The 6,000-nt window shown below is 41.2% G+C and overlaps 1 protein-coding gene across 2 annotated transcripts in view; it reads right to left on the bottom strand.

Annotated features, from left to right (window-relative positions):
- Window positions 1–4,849: 4,849 nt before the first annotated feature.
- The window catches only part of LOC138672521 (galactosylgalactosylxylosylprotein 3-beta-glucuronosyltransferase 1-like), a 129,407-nt gene continuing 128,256 nt past the window's right edge, over window positions 4,850–6,000 (bottom strand). Inside the window, exon 6 of one of the 2 annotated variants that reach the window (XM_069760574.1) lies at window positions 4,850–5,386. The gene's annotated coding sequence lies outside the window, so the exon portion shown is untranslated. The remainder of the gene's footprint in view (window positions 5,387–6,000) is intronic. The other variant, XR_011319739.1, reaches the window with a different exon arrangement.

Raw genomic sequence — 6,000 nt, 5'->3', positions numbered from 1 at the left:
AGTCTTTAAGCCTCCTGTTATATTAATTAGCCTCCATTGTAAATTGGCCGTACTGTAGGCTTGTGTGCCTGGCAAGGAAATTAGATTGCACAGTGGTTTGCAAAAGTATTCACCCCCTTGGTGTTTCCCCTGTGTTAAAATATTTTTGTAATCCGATTTGTGTGTGACGCATCAGCACTTAATAGTTTAAGTTGGTGAAGTGAGAAAAATATAGGCATAAATTAAATTTATGGGATAAAATGACTAAAAATTGTCATGTGCATATGTATTCACCCCTTTTGCTATGAAGCCCATAAAAATTTATGGTGCAAGTGAGTCGCCCGCCAGGGCCGTGGGGTACTTGGTACCGGGTCCGGTGTTCACAGGGGGATGTCACGATGGTGACCCGGTCCGTGGCCCTGGGCGCCCATGTAAAAGGGGAATTGAATAAAGTTTATGTTCGTGACGCCACCTGTGGTGTTCGGTCTGGTGACCGACGCTGCTTTAAGGGGTCCTCTGGGGTGATGTTATGGCAGCTAGATGGTATACCTTTCCACAGGTGAAGAATGTCCCCAGGGCTCCCGCTGTGTAGGTGGAAGATGGTGAATGGTGCAGTAAAGAACGAGGACACAGGTTTGCAGTCTCTTTACCTGGTTTACTGAAGACTTCAGGCATCCACAGTCCAGGGCACTAGATCACAGGTACAAGCAGGGTCCGGCCGGCTTGGAAGCGAATCCAGAGTTCCCCTTTACTAAGTGGAGATGAAAGCCTTCCTCTACTGCGGTGGTGTTGTAGTCCCTTACTGCCTATGGCTTCAGATAAGGTCCTCACATTTCTTCTCTCTGTCCCCCATATAGGATAGGACAGTACCTGTATGACAGGTAACTCAAGTATTTTTACAGGGCCTGTATCACGCCCCGGGCTCTATGTGTTACTGTGTCTTATGTATGTGTGTCGGACAGGTAACTTGCAGTTCAGCTGTCTTGCCGGTCTCTGATGTAAGTAGTAGAATCCCTTACAACCTCGGTATTCCGGCTACCGGTTGTCTGCGCTTTAGAGGGAGGCAGCTTGTTTGCAGCTGGTCTCCCCTGATATCACTCTCCTGTGCTTCGCTCTCCTTCACGCTCACTGAACAATGTCCTTTCCTTCTGAATGTCTCTGTCCAGGAGCTGCAGCACTTTCTCGTGGCTGCACGACTCCTCATACGTTCTTCCTGCCTCAGACTGCTCCAGTCTGCTTCCTGGCACTTTCTGACTGACTTTCCCTCCAAACCACAATATATATACATATGCAGAGGAGTCACCTAGAAATAGGATCAAAAGCTCCCCCTTTTGGCCTGGAGTGTGAACATGTTGTGTGTATGGTGATTACTAGTGATGAGCGAATATACTCGTTACTCGAGATTTCCCGAGCACGCTCGGGTGTCCTCCGAGTATTTTTTAGTGCTCAGAGTTTTAGTTTTTAGCATCGCAGCTGAATGATTTACTTCTGTTAGCCAGCATAAGTACATGTGGGGGTTGTCTGGTTGTTAGGGAATCCCCACATGCAATTAAGCTGGCTAACAGATGTAAATCATTCAGCTGCGGTGCTAAGAACTTAAACTCCGACCACTAAAAAATACTCGGAGGACACCCGAGCGTGCTCGGGAAATCTCGAATAATGAGTATATTCGCTCATCACTAGTGATTACCTGATAAAAGGTATCTTTCATCGCTTGCAAACGTAACATCATTCTCCCCGTGAGGAAAGCAATGTCACTATGATGACCAGGGCCCTGGGGCACCACACAAGCAATTCCCTTCTTAAGTCCCATGCTTAGTGACAGGACGTCCCACTGTGTGCAATCTAAGTGTCACATGTTTTCCAGGATATACACTTTATGTTTTCTCAAAGGCCACAGAGGCTGCAACACCATAAGAGGCACCACTAACCAAACAACACAAAGACCAAGGAGATCTCGAAACAACACTGATAACGAGAGGCACCACTAACTGAACAACACCATGAGCACCAAGGAGATCTCCAAACACCAACATGAAGACCAAGAAGATCTCCACACAACAACGTGAAGACCAAGGAGATCTCTACACAACATCATGAGTACCAAGGAGATCTCCAAACACCAACATGAAGCCCAAGGAGATCTCCACACAGCACCATGAAAACCAAGGAGATCTCTACACAACACCATGAGTACCAAGGAGATCTCCAAACACCACCATGAAGACTAAGGTTATCTCCAAACATGAACATGAAGCCCAAGGAGATCTCCACACAACACCATGAAAACCAAGGAGATCTCCAGATACCACCATGAAGACCAAGGAGATCTCCACACAACACCATGAAGACCAAAGAGATCTCCACAGAACACCATGAAGACCAAAGAGATCTCCACAGAACACCATGAAGACCAAACAGATCTCCACACAACACCATGAAGACCAAGGTGATCTCCACACAACACCATGAAGACCAAAAAGATCTCCACACAACACTGTGAAGATCAAGGAGATCTCCAAACAAGTCAGGGACAAATTTGTTGAGAAGTACAAGTCAAGGTTGGTTATAAAAAGAAATATCCCAATCTCAGATGAGGTCATTAATCAGAGAGGCAGCACAGAGAGCAAAGGTAACCCTGAAGGAGCTGCAGAGTTCCCAAGCAGAGGCTGGAGTATCTGTCCATACTGCCACAATAGTCGTACACTCCATAGAGGTGGCCTTTATGGAAGAGTGGGCAGAAAAAAGCCTTTTACACAAAAAACTGAATGACTCATTTTGAGTTTGCCAAAAGACATGAAAGGCTCCTCAAATGTGTGGAGGAATATGCTGTAGTCAGATGAGACCAAAATTTAACTTTTTGGTCAACAAGGTAAACGCTATGTCCGGCACCAAACCATCACAGCTCATCATCTCAAGAACACCATACCCACAGTGAAACGTGGTGGTAGCATAATGCTGTGGGGATGTTTTTTGGCAGCAGGGACAGGGAAAATGGTTTGAGTCAAGGGGAAGATGGATGGTGCGGACAACAGGGATATTATTGAGCGAAACTGGTTTCAGTCTGTCAGTGATTTGAAACAGACGGGGGTTCACCTTCCAACAAGACAATGACCCAAAGCATACTGCTAACACCACACTCGAGTGGTGTAAGGGGAAATAAGAAAATGTTCTGGAGTGGCCGAATCACAGCCCAGACCTTAATCCAATGGAGATTCCTTGGTAAGTCTTGAAGATCGCTGTTCACCAGAGGAAACCATTTAATTTGAAGGTTTTGGAGCAGTTTTGCCATGAGGAATGGACAAAAATCCCAGTGGCAAGATGTGGAAAGCTCATAGAGACTTAAGGAAAGCGACTTGCAGCTGTAGTTGCTGCAAAAGGAGGCTCCACAAAGTGCTGACTTTAGGGGGTTAATACTTAAGCAAACTGAAGTTTTCAGTTATTTGTAGGATATGTAGGTAATATGTAAATGTAAGTCCGAAATGCTGCAAACATTCCATGTAAACTTGCAAGGAAAACCCACAACGGATGTAGAAGCAGAAGATTTTAATCTGATAATGTCCAAGCCCCCTAAATTTAGCACACTTGGTCCTAGGCTTTATAGCGCGGGGTTAAAACTCCTGCTCTTTCAATGTAACAGGAGCATGTCCGGTCCCTGGCTGTCAGACTCAACCAGCAACTATGGAGGGGAAGACAGGAGCGTTTTTTTTACTGCCTCTGTCTTCTATTTCACCAGCTCCTCAGCGAGCGCTAAGTAGTGAAAAGACACATCGGTATTATCAATTCTTTTTGTAGAACCTGCAGATAACATGATCGCCAGGTCTCTGCCAGCAAGCAGAGCTGCTGCGTCCCAGCAGTCCCAGATCTGCCAGCTGCTATAAGGGGCTGATTTCCCCTGTAACTGGGACTCCTATGGATGTGCTTAGTTACATTGGAAAAATTGAACAATAAAGGAAAAACAAAAGTGTTCCTGACATATCTTTTATGATCTCTTTCAATACAAATTATGTAAAAAAACTAAATAATTAAAAAAAAACTTAATTAAAAATAAATATTACATATAAATAATATAATAAATAAAAACATGAAATAAATGGAAAGTTAAAACAATAAAGTCCCCACTGTGAAAAAAAAATCTAAATACCTGATTTTTTTTTTTTCATATGAATTTTACATAAATGTATCTATAGATTTATAAAGAAAGTACATATATTTATTACCCGTAATAACCTGGAAAATTAAATCAATGGTTTATTCGCTGTAAAATGTAGATATAAAAAAAAAAAAAAAAAACTAAAGCAAAAATTGCTTTTCCTATATTTGCTTATATTTGCTTCGTAAATTATTATTTTTTTACATAGAGTCCATAGTCATTTATATTTCTTCCAAAATAATAGAATGCTCAAAAGTGCTATAGCTTGTCCTGTATAAAACAAGTGAAAAAAATGTAAAAAAAAAATTGTCACAAAAAAAATAAATAAAAAAAAATTGGCCGGTATTTTAATGGCTAATAAATAAATAAATATCATTAACCCGCTAACATCAAGTATATGTGAAATCCTGATATAGTGAGCTCCTTCTAGCGGTGGCTATAATAATATTTTAGTTAGGTGTGGTCACCACTAGGGGGAGCTCACTCTACATGCATCCTAATAGTATACAGTAGGCTCTTAAACTCCCTCTAGTGGTGGCAGGCAGGATTGGAAATTTCACGATTTATCTTTATGCCGGGGAGTTGGAGTTCTGTATTAGAAAAACAGTTCTGATATATTATATAATTATTTAGTACAGAATTTTTGACTGAACATCCCCTTTAAGCTTTAATTTTCACATACAACACCATGAAATGATGATTCCGTACCCATAGAAGTACCAGCAGGAGAACCTTTATTATCCATGTGCCATTTTGTGTTTTTAATTATCATCAGCAAAATCTGTTATGTCAGATGTGGCATAAGTCGGGATTTCTAAAATAAAATAATAAAAAAAAAAATAAAATTGAAATTTTTTTTTTTCAGTCGTCCGGAAAACTTGATTAGTAAGTGTCTTAGATTTGACGGCGCGTCAAGCGGTGAGAACATTTTAATTAGCTTTGGTACACAGACCCATATGTCTGAGGAAGAACCAGCATATGTTTCATCAGAACAGAAGAAATAGCGATCTCTGATATTCCGGAGGTTTCAGTCTGGTCTGATCCCAGCAGCACGAGGAAAATTCCACAAAAAGTTTCTGTTTATTCACAGTTTTTTTTTTTTTTCTCTTCATGTTCAGTAGAAGTTTAGGCAGCCACAAGAAGGTTCCACAGTTTTCTATTAATGCCGCTTTTATAGATTAAATGTAACACAGTGTCTTTGTTTTTATTTAACTTTTATATTTTCTCTTTGTTTTTTTTGTCTGTTTTAGTAATCTGTGAAAAATACAGAGAAACATAAAGATCAATCATAAAATTCATCGGTGACGGGCGACTTTACCTTTACTAATAAAATGCTACTGATGTGGTAACTATGGAGATAATAGAAGGATCAGGAGTACAAGGAATACAATCATTTATTTTAGCATTCTTTTCTCAAATGTCTTTCTCTCTCCCTCATTCTCTTTCCCTCTTTTTCTTTCTTCTTCTTTCTCCCTCTCTTACTCACCCTCGCCCCATCTCTCCATCTTTCTCTCTCTCTTCTACCTCTCTCACGCTTTCTCTCTATTTCCCATTTATCTCGCTGTCTCTTGATCCCTTTTTTCTTTCAACCTTTCTCTCCTTCCTTTTCTTTTTTCTCTCTCCTTTCTTTCTCACTCTTTCTGTCTGCCTCATTCTCTTTTTTACCTTTTTCTCTCTCCTTTGTCAGTCCTTCTCACTCCCTCATTCTTTTTCCTTTTTCTCCCCTCTTCCTCCTCTCACTTTCTCTGATTCTCCCTCGCCCTCATTTTCCCTTTTTCTTTCTCGCACTCTCCTTCTTTCTCTCTTCCTCTTTCTATCTCCTTCCTTTTTACTGTCTCCCTATCTCTCCACCTCTTTCTTTATCTCTC

This window comes from Ranitomeya imitator, chromosome 3 (genome assembly GCF_032444005.1).
Source record: "Ranitomeya imitator isolate aRanImi1 chromosome 3, aRanImi1.pri, whole genome shotgun sequence".
Lineage (NCBI taxonomy): Eukaryota > Metazoa > Chordata > Amphibia > Anura > Dendrobatidae > Ranitomeya > Ranitomeya imitator.
Note: the sequence above shows the minus strand (reverse complement) of the source record. Positions and strands in the feature narration are given on the sequence as shown.